The following is a 25,425-nucleotide window of genomic DNA, read 5'->3' on the forward strand; positions in this document are numbered from 1 at the left end:
ATTCTGCCTTATACACAGGGTTGGGAGGGGAGGCTATTAGTATGCCTAAAAAGTGCTCCCAGGAACAGGAACCTCAAAACCAGGCCTTGTTGAAACCGTGAGCCTGAACCGGCTTTGAGGGGATCTTTCATTTCTGGGGAGCTATAAGTAATCATCATAATGGGAACTATGGTGGCAGAAGAATCTTATCATTTGATTCTCATCACCATAGGGCCTGGGGCAAAAGCTCAAAGTCCTGTCCCTGGAGGAGGATGTTAGAAAGGCCCAAGGACCGCTGCTGTTAGTTGCCCTGTAATTTTCAGGGTCAGCACCACACGATGGCCGAGGACACAGCTCTCATCAGCCACAATGTGGGTTTGGTGAACTAACTCGAGCCAGGTCCCAAAGTTACCTGTATTGCCATTCCATAGTGGAGACCAACGTTTACTGGCTGGGGTGGAGACTGGGGGCAGAAACCACACTGCTCCAGAGCAGCATAGATGGCTACTCAGTGGGGTTTGTACGGAGTTGGTAACAGGGAATTTTCTATTGAAGTGGATGACAAGTGGGGATTCCTCTGACTTTGGTGATTATAGGCATCAGTCACCAAGTTTTAACCTGGGAAAGGCATTCATGGGTTAGTTGGTGCTCCTGGGCTACGTTCAAGCCTGAACTCAACTCCTGGCTAGTGCCCAGGTACCTGTTCTGCAGAAAAGTCTGGATTCCTCAAATCCAATCCAAAGTCACTGCTTGAAGTGAGCTTCCTGTGTCAGACACTAAGTCAGATGGTTTCCATCAACACACATAATCGTAGGCGTGCTCTCTCCAGGTCCTGAGGAGGGCGTGGTCGTGCTGTGACTTGGGGGATGTGAAAGTGAAAGCCCAGGTGAGTGCACAGTTTGTCTTCCTGGACTCAGCCCTTGAGCTGGGCGGCTGCTCAATGTGCCTGGGCCACCTCTGCCCCCAGGGCCTTCAGCTCTGCTGCACGCTTGTCTAGGGCAGCTTTCTTGAAGTAATCTCACTCTCCAGAAATGGTGCTTCCTATTCGGACATTTGCAGATCCCACTTCAATCGTGTGTTGGAAGTCCACGGACAGCCCGTGTTCAGTTCCACCCGGTTGGTAGGGATGCTCGGTTTCCTGCACAGCTCCTCCCAGAGGGGCAGTAACACCTGGAAGTCTGGGTCTGGTCCTTGACTAAGATCGTGCCCAAAGCCCCCGAGGGTCATCAGCACCCCGAACTCCAGGCTGGGGCACTTGGTATTTATGTGTTCCACCACGGCCACCATGGGGGCAGGCCACGTTTGCTCTCCACTCCGCTGGTGTTAATCTGGTCCATAACCTTTAACCTTTCGGGAGAACCGTTTTTCTGCCATGCACCGTTCACTTTGTCTGCCAGCTTCACAGAACCCACTGTTTCCAGCATGAAGAGACTGGGGACAGCCATCAATTTGCTGACATTTTGTTTCTGTAGATGGCCAATGAAGTGCCATTTAATCTCAGGACACGAAGACAGAATTTTAGGATTTGATGCTTTTTCAAGCAGTTACGGAACATAGCTCTTCCGGAAAGTGCGCTGCTGGTGACTGTAGGCCTCGATCCCCATGTCTGCAGGTTTGGTTTTGCTGACTGCTACTAGCTGGGGCTGGATGGCTGGGAGTTCCCGCAGCTGCCGCGATACCCTGCTGCTGCACGCACTTGTTCACTGCCCTCAGGGTGAACCCACCCCACAGCTCCGTGGCTTGCTGCCAGCTCTCCACATCCCCCAGGGACTAATGTCCTGGTATGTCTTAAGAATAATGTTTACATAAGACAGGCAGTGTAATAGCCAATGCCAAGTAATCTGCAACTGAGAAATTTTTGAATAATTTCACCAAAGAGTTTTAAATCCTACTTAAAACAGTCAAGTGAATAGAGAGATACATACATTCAATTCAGCATCAAATGTTTAAACTATCATTAGCATTCTTTCCAGAGCATTAAGTATATCCAGGAAAATTTTGCTTCATCTTCATAATTTCTGTAATCAATAGGCAATGTCAGTTGATCTATCTGAATATTAATCCCACATATAGAACAGAAAGGGAGCATTTACACCTAAAACTCAGTCATATGTTCATCTTTGTCAACTCTATAATTTTAGACTATTTTACATTCAAAGGACAACATTTGTAAAATAAAGGCTAATTTTATTTATGCTTGTAAAAGTATTTTACATATTTTCACCTATATTACTGTTACATAAGCTGTTAATTAGGAAGACAGTTATTAAAAAATGACAAATGGCTTCTGATCCTTCGGCTAATGAACTTAAGTAGAGGCAGATACCTTTTAGTACTAAAGTGATAATATTATTTATTCATTTCTAGACACTCTACTCCTGCTTTGCCAAGCAGTGATAAGATAGTTCATGAGGTTTAGATGTATAGATTATCTATTGTGAAACCCAAGTTGTATTAGATGTGGTTCTATATACAGTAATTTAGAATTATTCCAGCCTATATGGTAGGTCATTCACTCATTCACTCAGCATTCATTAGGTTCTATTACCAGGTTTTTAAAATGTAGTAAGTTGTTAAAAAGTGATTATTGACGTCTTTCAAATTATGCAACGGAACTTGACCCAAAGGCAAGTTCTGTTTCCATCTCTTCCTGGCGTATGATCTCTGGTACGCTGCTTAACCTTACCTCTGTTTTTAATTCTGTAAAATGGGTTAATATCAACACCTTTTCCATTGAATTAGTGTAAAAAGCAAATGAAATATTCTATGTCAAAGTATTTTGTAAAGTGTAATATAGATAAGAAATGTCAGTTATTATCATTATTGTAATTATACTACTATTGGCCCTTTTGTATGATATGTTTGTGTTTACTGGAACATTTTTATGATCTTTCCTGCTTACTTTATTAACCTTCTATAAAAAATAATAAAATATTTATACTTCTCAGATTTTGAGTTTCCAGTTTATGAACTTAAATTTTCAATATGTATTTTAAAAGCAACATCAGCTCTACAATTCCCAATTATTTAACAATTATTGGTATAGTTAGATTTTGGGATTCTAACTTCTTGAGTAGAAGAACATTAGGTGGAATATGACATACTGAACGTGGTGTTTATAAGATATTATTTGGTTGGAATAAAGATGCTGGGAGTAGAGATATGGATGACTAGGTCATGTGTAAGGTGGCAAGGATCTGGACCAAGCAGAGCATTGGAAAGCAACAAAATTCAGTGAATTCAAACTAAATTACAAAGGAAAATCTGACAAGCTAAATAATAAGCTTAATGTAGACAATGAAAGAAAAATGTTAAATTACCATGTAATGTTGATTACCTGGAGAATGGTAATATCAGTGATAGAAAGAGGGCATTTGAAAGGATAAGCCATGTTGAGAAGGAAATATGGCCTAAGAAACTGACCTCTGTTTTGGCCATGCTGATGTTTGAAGTGTTGTTGATGGAATATTTTGTGGATCATATCTTTTTTTTTTTTTTTTTTTTTAACATTTAAGTAGTCTTTCAACATTGTTTTTAGTTTTTGTTTGTTTCTTCCTGCTTTTTTTTTTGCGGTACGCGGGCCTCTCACTGCCGCGGCCTCTCCCATCGCAGAGCACAGGCTTCGGATGCGCAGGCCCAGCAGCCATGGCCCACGGGCCCAGCCGCTCCGCGGCACGTGGGATCCTTCCGGACCGGGGCACGAACCCGTGCTCCCTGCATCGGCAGACGGACTCTCAACCACTGCGCCACCAGGGAAGCCCTCTTTGTGGATCATATTTTAAAAGCATTTTAAAATATGGAAACACAAATCAAAGATGAGGATGTAGTTTTAAGTGTGATGAAATGATAGCAAATAATGGTCATGGCTAGTAACAAATGACTTATTTATGTTATGTTATGACTGATGACAAATGACTTATGTTACTTATGTTATGACAAGGGTTATTTAAAATGCTTTCTACATGCTAACTCTAATTTTCACATCAAATAGTATCTCCAACTTGCTGATGAGAAACCTGAGGTACAGAGAGGCTAAATAACTTGCCTTATATTACACAGCTAATAAGTAGCTAAGCTAGAATGAGAATGGATGAGCTCTTCCAGGAAACAAAATAGAAAAAGAAAAACAAAAGTTGGAATGAAAGGCAATTCCCATGGGCATTGGGAAAATGCGAAAGAAGGAAACCAGATTCCAGGAGCAACTAGAAAAGTAGGAAAAGGTCAGCTGAGCTTTGTCACAGAACAAGGCAAGGCAGAGTTTCAAGGAGGAGGGTGTGGTCTACAATGTTAAGTACTTCTGAGAGTTCAAGAGCAATGAACTCCCAGCAAAGCCTCTGGATTTGGGAGTGCTGATGAGACATAAGCTTGGGTAGAGTGGTGGCTTCAGAAGCCAAACTACAGAAGATCAAGGGGATGGATGTGAAGAGAGGGAAGTAATAGGTAAAGAATAATTTTTCATTTTTGCCTATGAAAGATTGTGACAGAATGATAGTATAAAGAGACTAAAGGGACAACTGAAGTTTTTAAAATTAGAACTTCATCTGATGCATGAGAATGTTTCAATGTAGTAAAGAAAGAGGCAAAGATGAGGACACATAGTATCTTTTCTAGACCATAACTCCAGGTCAATAGAGGTAGAATACCTTCATAAGTGCTCATATACTGATAACACATTTACGCTTTTTCTTCTTCTTAATTAAAAAAAAAGTCAGTATTGTAAACTCTTGGCACTTTTCAAAAATTCTTAATTTGTTAAAGGATCAGAGGGGGCCTATTAATACAAACACAGTATTACATGAAATGGGTGTATATAAATATATATATATATATATATATATATATATATATACACACACACACATATAGACAAGCAAAGCAAATTTAGTTGAAATGGAATTTTGGGAGAAAACCTCACCCAAAAAGTTGCAAGTTTTATTTTCAAACGCTAATGTTTTTCTTAAATTAAAAATTAAAGGCATTTAATTTGCATATAGAAATGCTAAGGTCAAGAATGAAATTTAGAAAAAAAAAAAAAAAGAATGAAATTTAGGCAGGTAAATTTTAGCTACCCCCAAAAGTACTAAGAAAATTATTCAATCATGTAGGACAAATAGCTTTGGGTATATTTTGCCTAGTGAAGGGCTGATTACAAGACAAGGAAATGGACACAAAGCTTAATAACATAAAAAATTCAAGTTTTATCTATGTGGTTGTCAATTTAAAACATCAAATATGGATTTTCCAACTTGAATAATAAAGAATAGAAACAAAGTTACTAACACAAACAAAATAATAAAATCAAAATATGTATGAAAAAAGTTATAAAGAATAGAAAAAAGACATGTTACTTTTTTGATATAAAGAAATATATCAGGGCTTCCCTGGTGGCGCAGTGGTTGGGAGTCCGCCTGCCGATGCAGAGGGTGCGGGTTCGTGCCCCGGTCCGGGAAGATCCCACATGCCGCCGAGCGGCTGGGCCCGTGAGCCATGGCCGCTGGGCCTGCGCGTCCGGAGCCTGTGCTCCGCAATGGGAGGGGCCACAGCAGTGAGAGGCCCGCGTACCAAAAAAAAAAAAAAAAAAAGAAATATATCAAATGAATTGTTTGTGAATTGTCATGCACAATGTTTGTGAATTGTCATGCACAACGTTGTGAACTGTCATGCACAATGGCCAGTAGGGCATTGTTTGTTTACTTTTCTGCATTTAAGGCTGTATCCGCATATGTTAAGCAACATTTTTTTTTCAGAGGCAAAATAAATCATACACCTATTTGCTATTGTGTCGATTTAAATACTCCTGATACTAAAATGATTTTTTTAGAATGACTTTAAAAAATTATTGCATTTATGACCTAAAATTACAGAAAGTTATGGGACTAGGAGCTCTGGAGACATGAGTTAGCATGGAGACACGTGTCAACCTATACTAAGTTAACCCATACTAAGATACTGTTCACTTTGAAAGGCCTCTCCTCCATTTGTCTTAGAAAGATTAATTAAACTTAATGTTTCTGTACTATTTATCATTCAGCGGAAGCCTCGGTGCATGATACATAGTGCAATGATAGATTGATTTTATAACTGATTCTTCTTCAAATAATACTGTAATGAACCCACACTGCCTTAAATGGCATTAGTACAGTACAAGACTTTAACCAGTAGCTCAGGAGCCACCTACTATGTTCTCAGAATGAATATTATTGCTATGGACGTTTTGTTAGATAGGATGCATTTTACAATGACATATTAATAGGATGCCATGCAGATTAAGTATTTATAATGCCTCTTTATTGCTTCTTCATGACTTCCAAAGATATAAAAACGATGCCTTACAGCTCCCCAGAGGAGGTTGAAAGAAAATAAGTTATATTATGGAATTAAGAAGGCACACTAATGAAGTACGTTCATTTTCTATAAAAATAACATGTCTTGGCCTTGGTTCAGGACTCACCTATCAAAATAAGAAGTATCTTGGAAGTGGCAGCTCTGATTTATCTTAGATGTTTGTGTGGTGGTGATGGGACAGAGAAGAGGCACGATGGACACAGAAGAAGAGTGGAACTTTGTAGGACAAAGAACTTGCTGTGGAATTATTATATTATAAGAAAGAAAGAGGGCACAGAGTATGAAGACGGACATCAGTTATAATACAAATTTCTCACAGCTAGCCCTGGGCAACATGATCCACAACTTTGAACGTTTAGAACTGGCTCCATCAGTAACAGTTTATCAGTGTTAACAAGGGGCATGTCCACACATGGCCTCGTGGCCTCTGAGTTGACTGTTTTTCAGCCTATTGCCTTTTGCTTGGTAACTTTAACCATCATTCTTTTCTCAATCAATTATAGTGACTGTGTAGTGTGTCCAAGTCATGCTCCAGGATAATTAAATGTTTAATGTTGTTTTTTAGCTATGTAGTTTCTTGTGTATATATTTATTAGAAAAATTAGCTGACTTTGCCTTTGGTGGTGTTTATATTTTGATTCTGTTAGATTGTATTCAACTTATTGTGGCTGTTTCTATCAGAGGATAGGACATCGATTCCCAGAGTTAATTGTCAGGCATACTGCTTTATCATGGATGAATTTTATCCAGTTTGCTGATTTGGGAATTCTATCTAAAGGCCACAGTTTTATACTGTTATTAGACCAATATTTGTAATTTTGTGGCTCACAATTGTCCATTTATATTATTTTAGAGCTGGAGAGGACCTATGACATAATCTAATTTACATTCTTATTTTTGGACAGAGGATACTGAGGCAAGAAAGTAAGCAGTTATTTTCTCAAGTTTCCAAGCCAACTGTTCTGGTTACCATTTTGTGTTGTCTCCCACTTGGAATTAAGTGTTTGCATTTTGATTTCACACAACTAAGTGAAATCATTAAATAATATGACCTAGTATTAAGTGAGAGACATCATCTGGATATTTGTGGGCTAGAGGGCCAATGCACATCCAAAATGAATCACGTGAACTGGCATATACTTGGCAGGGTTGCATATTTTGCCATTTTCCCAAAAATAAGAGTTGATGATAGAGTTCACATACCCTGTTATTCCTTTTATTTCTTACAAGCACTGCTGTCTATAGAATTTAGTCATGCTATTCACACTGGGTTCTTCCTTGGAGGGTTTCAAACATTGATCAGGGGTATTATTACTAGCCCATTGAGTCCAACTGAATCACATAGTTCCTTGCTCACATACACACATCAGTAATTATAGGCCTAGAGAAGACTGGACGTTATGCCAGAAGCTCGTTTTAAAGGATATTATCATTCTCAGCCAATTACTTCAGATTCTATTATATTCAGAATTGCAACTGTTCCAACAAGGATTAAATGTACATTAAGATGCTAATAAATTAAGACTTCAAAATTAGAGATTTTTTTCTGTTCTGCTTCTACCTCATTTCTGTCCCATTTCATTTTAGTAAGTGTTTAACTTTAGAATCAGTTTGCAGGTATTCAAACATGTTCTTCATTTTGTGGAAGAAGTTATGGTCATCTTTTTCTCCCTATTTCTTTCTTCTCCTTCTTTCTTAGTACTGATTTCGCTTTGCTTCAACAATTTCTTACACTTCCCTTGGCTCACTCCAAAACACATTCTTCTTTTAAACCTTTCCCATGATGGAAGCTTTGCTATTTCCACAATCAGTCAGAGAAGATATTTCACTGCATCATAAGTCTTTGACTTGGGTACTTCCACAGATATGTCCCAGGATGCCCACTGGGAAGTTTCTTAGGTGTCCATCTGTCATGAGTGATAGAGAATTATCTACAATACTTTGCTTTTTTTTTTTTTTTAATAGTTTTCAAAATCAATATTTATTATGAAGGTTTTACAGTTGTGTTAATAAATATACATACATAATTCAATTAATATATTAAGCACATAAGATTTCACTAGAATATTTAACTATATGTAAAATAGATGCTCAGAAATTGACAATAAATTCAAATTACATTTCTTGTTCATATCACTAACAGATAGTCTCTTTCACAGTGTCCCTTTTCCCCTAGAGCTATTACTTCGGATGGAAGTGTTGTCAGATACAAACTTGTCTCTTTTCCCTTACATTTTCCAAGGTGCACAGCAAGCAATGAATAATAGCTTATGTATTCCTTCTCTTTCGCCAAATTTTAGCCCAGTAACGAAACTGGGTGTGTAGAAATAAAAATTCATCTTTTACATCGCATTTTAGTGTTGAAACAGATGCAATTAGTTCCTGCCCTTCTTCCATTTACATTGAGGGGATTAGAGAAGAAGCTCTTTAAACATTCTGAGATCCTTATGTTGGTTTCTACATGAATTCCAAGTGCTGTTAATAGTATTTTCAGAAAGGGTGCTTTACTTACTAGCTGATAAGAAAATGAACTCTGTAACCCTTTGGGTATACATCATAAAACAGAGCTGCTAAAAGAATTTTCTATTATTAACCTATCAAACTCTTACAGAATCCACCTATCAATGGGAAGTGGGCAATTTTGTTTTCTTTGCCTTTGCCTCAGCATATACTGTCAATTAAGCTAAATAAAGCTCCAGAAGAAGCCGTAGTAAAGTTAGTTGCAAACCAAGAGGGATTCAACTCTAAAGAAGAAAACGTGAAACTTTTTTTTAAGAATTTGAGCAGAACTTAAATTCTAACCTCAGAGTGAGTAGCTACTGCTAAATCCCTACAGATTTTATAGACTATATTGAACAGCAGATGAGCAATCCAGAATGCTGGCCGCAGAACTGATAAACTCTGAATCCTGGAGCTTTGTTGTGTGTTTTTTCTTTCTTTCTTTACTTAAAAACTAGATAAATTAATACTTTCTCTACTCTTGTATCACCCATGATTCTCCAAGGAATACTGAGTTAGCTTTCCTTAAACAGTTTTGAGACACTCATAAAGGTTCCACATATGAATTATTTGCTTTGCTTTTTTCCCAAATGGCATAACACATATTGTTTTTTGCTTCTACAGACTGTCAGTTCTTTCGGAATTGAACAGTGCTGCATAAAACAACTACTACATATTGATTTTTTTCTTTTACATCTATTCAGGCTGATTTTCCATTCTATAGATTAGTGGCTTAGCTATCACACTCTTGTAAAAAGAAGAACTCTTTGAGTATTGAATGGAAATTTATTTGTCCTTCTTGTCTTCTTCTCACCCTCTGCAGGGAAATTTTCACTCTAGTGAGCTTTCAGAAGATGTATTGTTAAACCCTGCTGAGCCAGAACAGGAGACTATGGATGATTAAATACCGACAGTGTATTGTTTCCACACTAAACACAAAAATTAGCCATTGGCCTCCACCTAATGATTCTATAATCTAATTAGACAGATAGACAACACCCTTAGAAGGGAAAAGATAAGAATGCACATCAGCATAGTAAGTTAAAATGGAGAAATTGGCATGTTAAGATGTTTGAGAATGTAAAATCACCATAACACTAACTTATAATTGCAGCATTGTTTTGCAGTTTTCAAAATATTTTTATAGTCACTATCTCATCTATCTTATACTATGATGCCAGCGATTTACTGGACAAGGATATCAGATATATACTTGGGTGTTAGATTATGATGAACAGAGTATGATGCAAATTCTCAGTACTGAACTGTAATGATCCTCTTCCTGTAATTAATTTTTCTCTGAGGACCTCATTCCTCACTTCAACATCTCAGCTATGTGAGCAAAGGGCATTCAGACTTTTTCCTTCGAGTAAAAGAGACATCATATGCTTGGATTGATGTGAAAACTTCAAAGATGTTTCTACATCCTTGAAGAAGTGAATTCTCTTGGGATCACTTCTTGAGATATACTACATTCCTTCTTGTGTCCCAGGTTTGAAACTAAACCAGGAGGCAGTCTGGAATTAGGAGCCTCAGAGATCTGCCCTGGGATTCTACTTCATTACACCTTAGTCTAACTAGCTAGGTCAATTTTACGTATACATAGACTTCTTTCTTTTCACAGAACGTAGTTTCATTTGAACTGTAATGATCATGTGAAATCTTCTTAGGGCTCTAAGTTCTGTGTTTAGATAACTTGGCTATCTAAATTACATACTTGAAAAAAATTACTTCATAGGTCTTCTTGTTCCAAGAAGTTTTGAAACACCTTTAATTTATTCCTTCTTAATAACAAAAGATACCATTTATTGATAAAAAAAGGGGAAATGGCAGCAAGATATATTTGCTGGCTTCCTCTCAGCAAAACACTGGGGTATATGGCAAGGAAAAGAAAAACATGCTATTATAAAATATGCATTCTGTGCATTGACCTTGAAGCTGCCTTTTTAACCAGCCAGCCAGAGGTATATAAGATATGCAGACAGGGTATATGTTAATGAAAAGGGAATGTATTGTTCTCTTCTAACTAGAACTTTCCCTCAATGTCTTTCTCCATTAATAAAAAATATGGAACTTGTTTAACAGAATAAGTTCAACACATACATACACACACAACACATATAACACAGAGTTAGCAGCGGTGGTGGTGGAGGGGTGAGAGGAAGAGAGGGCAGGTAAAGGAGGAGCACATAATGCCACACCTGAGAGAGGGTGACTTTATGAGCCGTACGGTTCAACCTCCAGCCAGAGCAGAAACACCTGACAAGTGATCATTAAGCCTCGGATTAAACCTCCAAAGCTAGGGAGCTAACTACTCTCCTGGAAGGATGTATAGCACAGTGGTCAAGAAGGGATTGAATCTCTGCCTTACTATGAACTGATGATGTGAGCTTGGCTAGTTTCTTAACTTTTCTGGACTTAAGTTTCCTTATTTACAAAATAAGAATAATGGTATCTATACCACAGGGTTATTGCAGAGATTAAATCAGGTATTATATTTTAAGAGTTTGGCACAGTGCCATGAAACTCTCAGTGAATGAATATTGTTATTAGTTAGACAACCCATTCCGTTGTAGGGTAGCTCTGTCATTAAGCTATTTAAAAAAATAAATCAAAATCTGTCGCTGTATAACTTTCACCCATTTGTGGTTGTTCTCCCAACTGGAAAAACCTAGAAGAATTTGATGGAAAACAAGGCTGCTCCTTCCTCCTTTTGGCAGCTATTCAGTGCCTGAAGCACTATGCATTCTCTGTGTTGTAGACTTTGGCATGTAATTCTTCCCCTCTCCCATCCCACTGAGTTGTTAACAGTGTAGACTTTGCTGGCAATATAAAATGAATCCTACTGCTACCACTTCTTCCTGAAAAGGAATCAAAAAGGGAGTCATAAAATAAAACTCAACAAAGAAAATATAAATTGTGGAATTGAGAACTTAGTTGTCTTTGATGAGAGTTTATAGATGTTGAACTTTATGGACATAAACCTTACATAGAAGCCTTGTTCACATATTACCTAACTTAGCCTCATTCCTCATGCCTTATGAGTTATTAAAACATTAGCTAAAACCCTCCAAACTTGTTTCTCCTTCTGTATTAAAGGTGCCACAGTTCACTTAGTTGCTCAAGCATGAAACCCAAACAAGCAAACATACCTGACTCTTCACTCATCTCATCTGCTCAGACAAGAAAACACTGATTCCACTGTCCAGATATTTGCCACTTCATTTCCTCTTTCTCCTCCCATGGTTGTTAGAGCTGAGATTCCAAAAGATGGATGCCCAGCACACAGCAGCCTGGCAGCAAAGGACCTGAGGCACTAAGTGCCAGGACCTCACCCTCTTCCTGCCTTCTGACCGCCAGCTGCTTCTTCCCACTCACTGAGCCCAACTGGGAGCTCTAGGGCAAGAGAGCCCGTTGGTGGAGTCCACAGAGGGAACTAGAGGAGGTGGGTTTGGAGTGGAAAATGGAAGAGATCCTGCACATGTCTTAGCTTCTCTTCTGACTCCTGTTTCTCTACAATGCATACTTCACACAGACTCTGGAGTTAACTTTCTAAAAATGCACATTTGATCAGGGTGCTCCTCTACTTATAACCCCTCCATGCCTCCTAGGCACGTTTTACAGTTCCCTTCCACATTAAGCTCCTGGCAGCCTTTCACCTCATCTTCTGTTCCATCTTCTGTTCTGTTGCCTCCTAAGTTTAAGGGCATAACAAACAGCCCAGGGTTTTTCATGTCCCCAAGATTTAGGTTTATATGCTGGGCTCCTACGTGGCACAGCTCCTGGCTCATAGTAAAAGCTCCCATCTGTGCCTGCAGAATGAATGGATGTCTGCACTTTTGCACACAGTACTCCCCGTACCTCGCATGCTTGATAAATTCATAATCTCCCTTCAGGTCTCTGAATCACGCTTCCTCTGCGAAATCTTCCCTGGACTCTCCCCACAGCCCCTCCTCCTGTGAGAGACTTACTCCTCTGTTCTCCCTAAGCAGTCTGCACACATCCCTTTTAGTATTTATCTCTGGGTGCCACTTGAAATTGTTCACATGCTTCAGTTACTTTACCAGACTATATGTTCCTTAATGGCAGAGGCTGTCTTATTCATCCATGGGCCCCCAGGACCTGAAAGGATGGCTGATGCTTGGTGGGCACACAGCCTGTTTATTGAACAGCATCATCTGTGGCATGGGGGGTAAACGTATAAAGTAATTTTTTTCTACAGTTACTATTTTCATGCCCCTGGGAAAATTCTTAACTTTTAAGTCACTTTTGGCTATCATACGTCGGTCTCATTAACATCTCAACTTCCCAAACTTGATTTAAATCTCTTTTGCTCCTACCGTCTGCATGGTTTTTCCTGGGACCCTGACAGCTTTGAGGTAGGGGAGGCATGGTCTGCCTCTGGGGCACTGCCTCCTCCTTGACTCTTCAAGGTCTAGTTTTTCCAGTGTGTTACGTGCAGAGAGGAGGGTTTCTTTATTTAACTCTGCGATGGCATTCTTTTTTGGCGTAGGTTGTGGCTGTTTGTCTAGTGAAAGAGAAATGGCCACTGAAGTGGCAGGTATGCGGTGGCTGCTCTCTTATGGAATCGATCCGTGGATTCATCCTGGGGTCAGCGCAATATTTGGCTCAAGCTTGACCTCTGTCATTTCCATGGTGCCCAGCCTGCACTGCCCAGCCTGTTGATGCTGGGTTTCCTTGCCCAGCAGGCAGCTCTCTTGAGTGGTACATGGAAGATAGCGGGCTTCAGTCAAGGTCTCTTCCCCACGGTCACTTTGATCACAGAAAACTCGCACAGCCTTGCCATGCCAGATACTTGCCATGTCTTCTCTCTCTCTATCCTGCCATCTCCCCCCGATTCACTTCTCTTCTCTTCTGACTGGCAAAGGAAGCAAGTCCACTGCCTGAGCAGATGTCTAATGTGGAAACCAAACCACCAACTCCCCTTCCTTTAGGCAACCCCAATTTCAATGAGTGATGCCCTTAGGGCCTCCCCTTCACTTGGATTGAGATGGGGAAAGGGAGTACCCCTCTCTTTCTCATGGGCACCACTGGATTACCTCTCAACACAAACGATGCATCCCACATAAGAAGAACTACCCTGGAGATTCTCTTTTCCCCTCTCCAGCTTCTGTTTATACAGACTAGGGTGAGAGTGGAAGGGTTGATTGTGGTGGGGTCATTCCACAGCAGCCTTAAGGGAGGCTGACAGGCCCTAGAGCCAACTCCGTGAAGAGTACCACTCAACATCCCAGTATAAAGTTTGTTGAATAAATGAATGATCAGGGCTTCCCTGGTGGTGCAGTGGTTAACAATCCGCCTGCCAATGCAGGGGACGTGGGTTCGAGCCCTGGTCCGGGAGGATCCCACAAGCTGTGGAGCAGCTAAGCCCATGCGCCACAACTACTGAGCCCGCGAGCCACAACTACTGAAGCCCGCACACCTAGAGGCCGTGCTCCGCAACAAGAGAAGCCACCGCAACGAGAAGCCCACGCACTGCAACGAAGAGTAGCCCACGCTTGCCGCAACTAGAGAAAGCCCGGGTGCAGCAATGAAGACCCAACTCAGCCAAAAATAAATAAATAAATTTATATTAAAAAAAATGAATGAGCAAATGGATATATCTATTTTGAATAATTCTTAATAGAGGGGAATATTGTTGCTGTGCAATGAGGTGCTAGGTGGATTTTGAAACAGAACAAGATGAATCAGTGATAGAAATCCAATGGCAAGCCCTGGACTTCTGTCTCAGTTGCCAGCTTGCCATCTTTGTACAACCTCCCCTTGTCTCAGCACGGTGTATGTTCATAACATTAATTAGTTTTGCTGCTGCACACATCAATAAGAGACCGGGAGAATTACCACCAAAAAAATTGGTCTTGTACTTTTCAGAATTTGCAAAGCTGAATAGGGAGGAAAATGTCATTTCTGCCAGAGGCACAGCATCTTGCTCTGCTCTTACGTAAACTCACTGTCAGGCAATCCCAGAAACTGCCTCCACTTGCCTCTGGGCAAAATGTCTCCTTTTCATAGAAAAATGTCACCTTTTCTCTAGGAAATGGCAGGTAGTTCTTTTTTTCCCAAAGGAAAAATAACCTTTGCATTTTTTAAAAAAAAATTCTCAAGGACTCGGCTTTGATGAAAAACACTGAAAACAATTCCATATCTTTTCATTTGTACTTGAGGTTTTACTCTGTAAATTCTGAGATTATACCTGTCACCACCGATGTAGCCTGCAAACGAATGTCAATGACCAGAAAGTCTTGGCACCTTGTTTTCCAGGAACGTTCCCTGCACACAGGATGGATTCTTGTAAAGCTGGCTCTTGTCTCGTGCTGGATCTAACGCACCCTCCTGCCCCCAGCCCACTCCTACCACAAATACCACACACACACACACACACACACACAAACACCACACTGCACAAACACCCCCCCACATACACACTTTAATCTCATTACTGTAACACTTCAAAGCTTTTATGTGCTAATCCAGGATTACAGCTTTATACAAGTCCATGAGATACTGCTCTGAAAAAATGCCAGTGCTGTGATAGTTTGTCTATCACCATGCTTAAAAGTATATTTACATATACACACTACTATATATAAAACAGATAATCAACAAGGACCTACTGTACAGCACAGGGAACTCTACTCAATATTCTGTAATAACCTATATGGGAAAAACATCTGAAAAAGAATGGATAGATGTATATGTTTAACTGAGTCACTTTGCTGTATACCTGAAACTAACACAACATTGTAAATCAACTATACTCCTATATAAAATAAAAATTAAATTTAAAAAAGTATATTAAGTGCTTCATAATAAATTTAGAGATGTGACCGTATAAGTCACTTTTTTTTTATGGCAAAAATTTTCATTCTCTTATGAGAAATAGAAGAAAATATATCCAGTATTCTTTTCTTTTTTCAGGTGAGAAAATAGGAAAGAAAAACAAGAAAGAAGCAAGAGGAGTGAAAATTTCAGGACACAACACTTTAAAGCAAAGAGAGAGGGAATACAAAGGTGTTGATACGGAGAAAGGCAGTTCTAGGTTATTAACCTTGCTTTCACAAAACAAAGTTCCCACTTCTTTTGTCAATATCTCACGTACATGGCGAAATGTTTTCCTTTCTGACAATAGTTTTCACCATTAAGAAATGCAGAATTAACCTTACAGGTTGTATTTTCAAACAAAGTAGTAAATCAGATGATGACGCAAGATTCACCGTGTGTGCTCGTGTCAGTTCATGCAAATCCTCAGCTGGAGCATGTGAGAGGCACATAATTACACTGGATACAGGAATAAGGTTTCTGCAGCTGTAGCAGTTTTGATATTTGCAGACTCCAGCACACTCCATCTCTAATTTCACTGGCAGCTTGTAAGAACCAGCAGAATTACACTTATAAACAAAGGTCTGCATGGTAATTTATCTCCTATTGACTTCAGTGACGTCTTCTGTTTTAGAATGCTAAGAGATTCATAATTATGAACTAGATCTAAGACTTGGCTGATGAAACAATGAAAGACATATTTCTTGCCTCTTTTTCTCACATTGCACATATACCTGTAGATGATGATATATATGTGTGTGTATCTATAATCAAACTCCTCACTGAGCATTTACAAGCCTACGTGACAATCTGTAGGAATATGCACCAACACCCTATATAGCTATTTAATTCAGGGAGTATTATTCTCTCAACAGAAACATTTACCTTGCCTTATACATTTTCCAACTATCTTACCCTCCTTAGACTTTTCTTTTAATTTGTTGTGATTCAGGATTGACATGCTTTTATTTTCGAAGGGGTTATAATATCCAAAAATGAGGACCCATCATTAAACAAATGAAGAATAAGTTACTGACTTTTCTAAAAGTGTCTAGCAGACGACTTAGAATCCAATGCATAACCTAAAAGACACCCAGCCTAATTTTCAGTGACATGTGCACACATAAGAAGTTGAAGGTCCTATTTCAGCTCCCAGTCTATCAACAGAGTCATGGCACCACGATTCTGAAAATTTTCCGATTATCTCCTTTAAACCAAAAACTATTTAAAGAGGCAACAGTTGTTTTGTTAAGTGTTCAGTGCAGAATCATTTTACTCCCAGGGTCCAAAGGCGGAGAGCCTAAGCCGCTCATAGATACTTTCATGTATCTATCATTCCCAGAATGCTAAGGCTTCCTTCAAATTTGTAGAAAAGAATCTCATAAATGTATTAATAATTGCTACTAATTTTGAGTGATTCCATATGTTGTGTCCTATTCTAAGTACTTTAAATGTAAATAATTCATCTAATGAATTGTTTGGTTAAACTAGACAAAGAAAAGCCTTAGATGATTCTCTAAAGGGAACATAAATAATCACAGAGGATCTATGATATTACAGCACATCTCATGCCTCCATAGTAATCCATGTAAGCACATCAGTGCTTCACAGACTCATTCCACTGTGCAATCAACAAATTGAATATCTGCTATATATATGGTAGAGAAGTAAGCCTTGAGGATTTGTTAATGATCAAGTCAGACACAGGCCCTGACCTCAGACAGCTTATAGTCAGGTGGGTCGGGAGAGGGTAGTAAATAATGAGAGATTACAATTCATTTGGGGGAGGAGATGGATAAAAATAAACACCTTTTGTAAAAAAGCAGATTGTTTCCTGATGAACCAATGGTGCAGTTCCATTAGTGAAGGGAGAGAGAGTAGCAGGAACTGAATGAATCTGACATTGTCTATGAGAATACATATGCTAACCCAGACACCAGAATCTGGTAAATTTCTGTATCTATTTGGATACTTTTTGGTTCATTTATAAGTAGGGGTATTGGTTATCTGGTCTCAGACCTAAAAAGTTACAATGATAAAAACTTCTTAATTGCATTTAGATAATACCTTTATTTCAAGTGCATCTAACTTAAGCTGAACACCTTTCCCTAACAAATATGCTGACAACCAACAACCTTCTCCAGGGAGCAGGCATGAAAAATGTTAACCCTATAATCTCCAGTCCATTTCCATTAAACTTAAATAATAAGCTTTCAGATTCTTAAAATGCCAACTTCGTATCCAGTAAGGGTATTCTAAACAACATCCCTGGTGTTACAACATCTAGCACCATTCTGAGCTCTGCTCTTAGGCTGAGTGGAGGCCTCACCCACTTTCTCCTTTAGCTCCTAGGAGGGCCAGTGAACCTGTACTGCAAATTAATGTAAGGCTTTTGTGCAGAATAACTTACAAATAATAGTGACAAGAGCACATTTAAGTGCATTGACTGTCATGATGTTAATAGGTACAGTTGTCATGAATACTGTAACTCAATTACCGTGTGACTTATTCAAATAGATATCAATACTGAAACTAGAAAAAGAAAAGTTAAAGCAGCAAACTTTGCTACATCTGTGTTAAAATGGGAATAAAGTTCTTAATCCTGGGGCACAGAAGAAAACTAGGATAGGACTTGTATAGAAGTTATCCCTTCTCAAGTGAGCTTTTATCTAGACTGTGATTTTACATGAAGATGGCATAAACAGCACTGCATAGGCATTTACAAAGAAAAAAAAGACAGAAATGTGCAAAGAGGTACTGTAATAGCATTTATATGGGTTACAAAGGTCTCTTTTTATTTTTATTTTTTTACAGTATGCGGTCCTCTCACTGCTGTGGCCTCTCCCGCTGCGGAGCACAGGCTCCGGACGCGCAGGCTCAGCGGCCATGGCCCAGGGGCCCAGCCGCTCCGCGGCACGTGGGATCCTCCCAGACCGGGGCACGAACCCGTGTCCCCTGCATCGGCAGGCAGACTCCCAACCACTGCGCCACCAGGGAAGCCCACAAAGGTCTCTTTTTAAAAAACGAAATGAGTTATTGATGAAGCACAGCATAATTTTAAGAACTGACGCAACAAACTTTTTAATCCTTTCAAGTGGTTTGGTTTGGTTTGTAGCCAAAATCAAGTATTTTGTCGACTATGGCATCTGTATCACCTACATATCGTCATGGAAGAAGAACAGGGGATAGAAAGTGTTTAGTGTGGCTCTCACCCTCGCTCTGAGGTATCCTGTTATTGATCTGAAGGATACATCACTAGCAGTGGGGATGTTAGGTATTTCAACAAAATGAAGTGAGGTTCTGAAACTTAGGTGTGTTTGGAAAGAACCAAGAGTAAACATATTGTGACAAGCTAAACAAGCACAGTTTATTTCTTCTCTGCAGGAGATATTAGTATTGGTCAGCTGGCTAGAAATTCAATTCCATTTTCTGGCTTTTATAAAGCACAAGATGTTTTTGGAAGCATCTAAAGCTCATTAAACATCTAAAAAGGCAAAAATGACGTTAACATCAAGGGATCGTTTAGAAAATTATCTAACTTGGATTTGAGTATGAATATTTTGAAGGTCTTTCAAACTGAATTGCTGCAACCACTTCCTTTATTTTTATTAGAAAGACAGAGCTAGAGGCCTGGTGATTTTGCTGCTCATCATCTCTGGATGTGGTATTATGATTCACTATTATTTATTCATAGCACGATAGAGAACTGGAAGGCAAAAACAGTACCAGCACGTGCCAGGAGACTGGGAGAAGGTAGAATGCCCATGAAAGTCAAAGATAATTTTCTCAGGGCACTTTGAACAAACTCAAGGAAGTCAGAAACAAAGAAGCCATAGGAAGGTTTACTGCAGTAGATGAAAAGATGACTAGGGACTATTTTTTTTTTTGTGCCACTTCTCTCATCAAAATGTGGGGCTTAGTTTCCTTCCCCTTTTATCTGGGCTGACGAGTGACTTGATTTGATAACATTGTGCCAGTTCCAGGCTAGGCCTTGAGAGGCTTGACAGCTTTCCCTTTTGCTCTCTTGGAACCCCAAGCCACCATGTAAACTGGTTCAGCCATGCTGCTGTTGAGATGGCATGGAGACGGAGATGCTGCACCAGCCCTGAGGAGTCCTATCCATCCCGGCTGAGGCCTCACCTTGCACGTCCCAGCCCCAGGGGAGATCCTGATGGTGGCAGCTGCACAACGCACCCAACGTGAGACTAGTGGATGAGAAACACCCAGCCCATCCCAGGCAAGAAACTGGAATCTTGAGCAAACATTTGACTGCGCTTTTAAAACACCGAGTTTTGGCATGGTTTGCAATGCAGCATTAGAAAACTAAACAGGTCCTTCAAAGAATAGAAAGATTACATTAGTTAATTTGCTTCCGGCAATTGACAGAACCATCTAAGTGGTTTACACTACCTAAGTGTGAACACTTATTTGTGGAGGTGGGTGGTGATGAAGCACTGGCTGATTCACTAGGATGTTTTTATAAGGCAGCTAATCAGTAAGAGAGGAGTCATGGGAGAGACCATCGCAGTGTGTGCTCAAAATTCAAAAGGAAGCCTGCCCTGGGTATAAGTTGATTATGAGGTGGGAAAACATGACACAGAAAACACTTCTGAATTACTTCTTGGGCTTTCTCATACATATAGATTTTTCTCAGGAGATGTTTAATTAACAAGTGTAGGATTTCATCAAACTGCTAAGGAGCTAATAATGGTTAGAGAGGACCAAAGAACACTGTGGTAAGACAGCGTGGGAAACCACTGGGTAACCATTAAGTGGAAATTCATTACTGAAGGGCCAGCCCTAAGAGGGGCAATAGCTGTCACGTTCAGAGTAGGGTGGTCATCTGTCCACACAGCACTCACGGCCCCAGGTTAATCTTTGCTGTTCCATAGAGAGCTAAAAGGTAACTAAAATTTCAGATAGTGCAATCATGAGATAGAATACCCCAAAGAGTGCTAAAATCCCAAAGAATGAGAAATTGCATATAGTTCAATGTCCTAGCCTGATACGAAAGATAAACATACAGATTAATTAGCTTTGTTCTACTGAGTAGACAGCCATAGACTCTACCTCAAAAATTAGTCCCCAGGAATATTCATAAACACTCCTTCAAAGAAATTCTGAGCAGAGGCTTGTTTGAGAGAGGGTCAGGCTAGGATGGAGAATGTTTGCCAAGCTGTACAGTAAGTGGGAAAGGAGTCTTCTTGCTACTACTACATGCGGTGGTTCTCAAACTTCAGTGGGTGTAAAAATGCAGATTCTAAGACTTGTAGTTCAACATGACAGACTGAACATATATGGCTATCCCCTTTAACAAAGACTTTAAAATGAATAAACCCACAGTAACAAAGAGAAGGGGAGAGGAGCCATTTTGACAGGAGGGGAGAGGGGCCCTTATAAAACAAGACAGCTCAAGAGAATTTTAGAATATGGAATGTGGATAAAGGCATGATAACTGATGTATCATGGCTTTGGAAGGTATATTCTAGAGCAGGGGTTGGCAAACTATGGCCCATGGAGCAAATCCTGCTGCTGCATGTATTTGTAAATACAGTTTTATTGAAGCACAGCCATACTCACTTGTTCACGTACCATCCCTGGCTGCTTTCATGATGACAGATTTAAACAGCTGTGACAGAGACCCACAAAGTCTAAAATATTTCCTACTTGACCTTTTACAGAAAGAATTTCCTGCTTCCTGTTCTAGTGTGCTTTTGGAAGAAAGGGAAACATGGACAAGGAGGACTCTCCATTGCTTTACAGAATCGCAGAAAGCCTTGGGATTAGGAAACACTGGATACAAGTATATAGAGGATCTGCCCTGCTACATCTGCATGCAGAACTCTCACCACCTACCCTAAGTCAGAGATGAGGGTGTCTCCAAAAAAAGGACCCTATTTAATAGACTTTCATATTCTGCCTCTGCCTAATAACCTCAGGTAAAATTTGACCAGTCTTCAAACTCTGCCACAGACACAGAAGTCCCAAGCAACTTTTTCAGTGTTCCATTTTTAAATACAGACAATCCAAGATCAAAAGACATATGAGGGCTATGCTCTAGTAAAATAAGCATCCATGACAAAAGAGGATATGGATGTGGATAACAGTGGGCTCTGCTTGGGAGAGACATAATGGAAAGTCCCCAAATGTCAGCTCTACAACCAGCTCAGAGAGGAGAATGAGGACAAAAGATGCCCAGAAAAAGGAGGACCCTCTAGTGACCTAATATGATGGTGCTTTGGGGAAAAAAAGTACCATTTTAAGAAAGAGATTGCCAAAAAAAAAAAAAGCCAAAGTACAACTCCACAAAGCCCTTTACAGGGAGAAAATGTATTAATGATAGACCACTGGGGTCAGTGAACAAATTTACAAAGCCATGATAATGCAAAATCTGTACGAATATTACTAAAAGTAGTTTTAAAACTCAATTGGGAGACTGGGGGAGGGCAAGTGGGGGATAAGGGAGTTAAAGTTCCATTTCTTCTGAAAGGAAGTAAATATAGGTCATGTCTAGAACTGTTAAACTGAGACAACAAGGGCAGGACAGGAGGAATTTTTATGCATTATAAATATTTCGATGTTATTATTATTATTTTTTTTTACCGTGTGCGTGTATTGTTTTGACCATTTTAAAAAGTATATAAATGCACATTCCCAGCACTACTTCAAGAAACTTGGAATCAGCAGGTCTAGGGGCACAGAAATCTGCATCTTTAAAAAGCTCCCCAAGTGATTCTGACAAAGTTAATCTTGTGTCCCTTTTAGAGAAGCTAATAAAGAGGTAGCAACCAGGAAAAGCAATAACATCAATCTGCTCAAATGGAGAAATGCCAGGAGCTAGAGAATGTCAGGGTGTTGGTTTTCCAGTTTGTTGTCATTCTACTAATAAAGTGAATAACTATTAGAAGAGGGCAAATAAAAACTAATGGGATGTGACTGACCTCATAATTCAACCCATCTATAGGAGAACCTCATGGATAGGTCAACTTTCCTTGCTCTTACATTTGTTGAAAACCATAAGCCTTGATTCAAAAATTAGCCTGGGGAGAAACATGAAACACCATGGAACGAGAGAAGCTTTTTAACGGAAGGATGATAGATAAGCATGTTTTAGACTCTGCAGTTTCTACATAAACCTTGTTACATCAATCTTGATTTTTAAAATAGTTTAAAGAATGTTATCAGGATCTCTGGTGTCTACAAATGATTGCTGGGATGTCGTGAATCCTTAATAATCAGAAGTCGGATGGTTTCTGGGCAGTATGGTAATTTCTTCTAAGAAAGTGTCTTCTGGAACATTATAGGACCATTGGGGATTGGCTAAATTAGTTGTTAAAAAACAGGTGGGGGCGGGGCTTCCATGGTGGCGCAGTGGTTGGGAGTCCGCCTGCCGATGCAGGGGACACGGGGTCGTGCCCCGGTCCAGGAAGATCCCACATGCCGCGGAGCAGCTGGGCCTGTGAGCCATGGCCGCTGAGCCTGCGTGTCTGGAGCCTGTGCTCCGCAACGGGAGAGGCCACAACAGTGAGAGGCCCGCGTACCGCAAAAACAAAAACAAAAACAAAAAAATCAGGTGGGGGGCACAGTGTCCTCCATTTCTCCTGTCTCCATTGCTTCCTAGAATCAGTGCTGACTGAGAATGGACCACCCAACCCTTGTTTCTACAGTACAGGACCCTAAGTCAACTTTAGTAGAATGGATTTTTCTTTGTTTCCAAACTATTGACATCTCTTTGCCTAAACTAGAGATAATCTAGAGCTAGAAAAGTTGATTAAAATATTTTCATGGTTATTTCAATGTCAAATGACATTGCTCACCTTTTAAATATCAATGATTTATTGTTTATATCTGTAGTGTCTATTATTTTTGTTAATTCTTGAGGTTCATTTATAGATGAAATCATTACAAAAAAGGAAATTAATTTTGTCCCTAACATGTACTTGTCTTTTAAATTTCATCCAGAAACTGGAAAGATGATTTGTTTTTGCTTCAATGGTAAGCTATTGGTCTGATTAGCATCAACTAGGCTATACTGGAAAAGTGGAATTCAGCTAATTCAAATTTCACTTTTTAATTTCTAGGTGTACGCATCCATCCATCCATCCAACCAGCCAACATTTATTGAGTAACTGCTATTTGCCTGGCACTGTTTCAGGTTCTAGGGATTTACAAGTAAAGAAAACATCAATCATAGAGTAAATCTCTATGCCTAATTAGTTAAAAATTTACATGAGAAAGGTTTTATATATAGGTATTTGTGCATTTATATGTTTTCTGTTTGAGGATATATGACTATATACTGTTCCTTGATGCTTGCCACAAACCTGAATAGTTCATCTTTATCAGTCATAATTATCGTCTTACTTGATACTTCATATAAACATCCACTGAAGGCAAAATATTAACCTACACTGAGATGGCATATAAATCTTTTCCTAGGTATTTCCCACTACTGTGCTTTTGCACATTGCTGTTTCTTCTTCCTCTAGCTTTCTTCACTTGTCCACCCAGCAAACGCCTATTCATCATTCAAAACTGTCAGACATCATCTTCTATGAGGCCTTCCCTAAGCTCTTCTCAATAGAATTGACCCCCCTTTCCTCTGTACTGTTTCTGGACTTTGTACATATTTGTATTTGCATTGTTATACATATTCGCTAACATATCACTCATTATTTCTATACTGTAAGCTTCTTAAGAATAGAAACACTTGTTTCCGCATTTTTGCATCCCAAGTAATTATCAGAATGCATGGCACATACCAGTATTCACTAAATATTTGCTGAACTGAACTGAGAAGCCATTCCCTCTACTATAACTTGTGGAATGCTACAGAAATATGTTTACATTTTACTTTAAATCATATCAAGATTAAAAATAAACACAGTATTTTTGACTATTTAATAAGCAGTGGATTTCAACATTTTATTTTATTTTCTGATGAGAGAAATTATCATCCCTAAAAACCTAATAAAATTATATAGCTAGAAACACACTTTAAAAAAAATTCTGTTGTGCCCTTGCCCAACTCTCCTGACTTAGTGCCAACATCATGGTTATTACAGACTCATCCTATTCATACTGTGTTACAATTACTTGTTTATATATCCAAAGCCCCTCCTGGATGTAAACTCCTCAAGAGCCTGGCCCTTGTCATATCCACCTTTGTAGTCCTGGTGGACAGCAATGACTGTGAAAGGAAGGAGCTTAACAAAGGTTTGCTGAATGAATAAATAGAAGAATAAATAGGAGACAGTGAATAGAATAAAATCCTAGGTCCTTCTCTTTCTATTAGGACCGTTCTGTGATTATCTTAAGTGCAGAAAATCTGCTAAATTCTAAATAAAGCTTTGACTTTGTTATTGAGTAGGCTAACTTAGACTGTGTGAGTGTGGCAAACTAGGAAAATGAGTGAGAAGGAGAAACGCCTTATTGTGCAAACCTTTTGATTTTATTTTGTCTTTTAAGTTTACACTGAAAGAAGTCTTTTCTAGTTTTGAAACACAGAATAGTGGATTGGGCAAGAGAAAAAAATAACTGGGTTTTTTACTATGAAAAGAAATGGGTTTGTTACCTGACCAAGGAGGTGAAAGACTTATATGCTGAGAATTATAAAACATTAATAAGGGAAACTGACGATTACTCAAAGAAATGGAAAGATATCCCAGGCTCTTGGATTGGAAGGATTAATATTGTTAAAATGGCCATACTATCCAAAGCAATCTACAGATTTATTACAATCCCTATCAAATTACCCATGAC

At 39.3% G+C, this 25,425-nt stretch overlaps 1 protein-coding gene and 1 pseudogene across 1 annotated transcript in view; both read right to left on the reverse strand.

Moving 5' to 3' along the window:
- The window catches only part of MAGI2 (membrane associated guanylate kinase, WW and PDZ domain containing 2), a 353,905-nt gene that overhangs the window by 296,162 nt on the left and 32,318 nt on the right, over positions 1–25,425 (reverse strand). The window lies entirely within an intron of this gene.
- LOC103077052 (proline synthase co-transcribed bacterial homolog protein pseudogene) lies at positions 917–12,557 on the reverse strand (annotated as a pseudogene).

The sequence above is a fragment of the Lipotes vexillifer genome, unplaced genomic scaffold (genome assembly GCF_000442215.2).
Source record: "Lipotes vexillifer unplaced genomic scaffold, Lipotes_vexillifer_v1.1 scaffold712, whole genome shotgun sequence".
In the NCBI taxonomy this organism is placed as follows: Eukaryota; Metazoa; Chordata; class Mammalia; order Artiodactyla; family Lipotidae; genus Lipotes; species Lipotes vexillifer.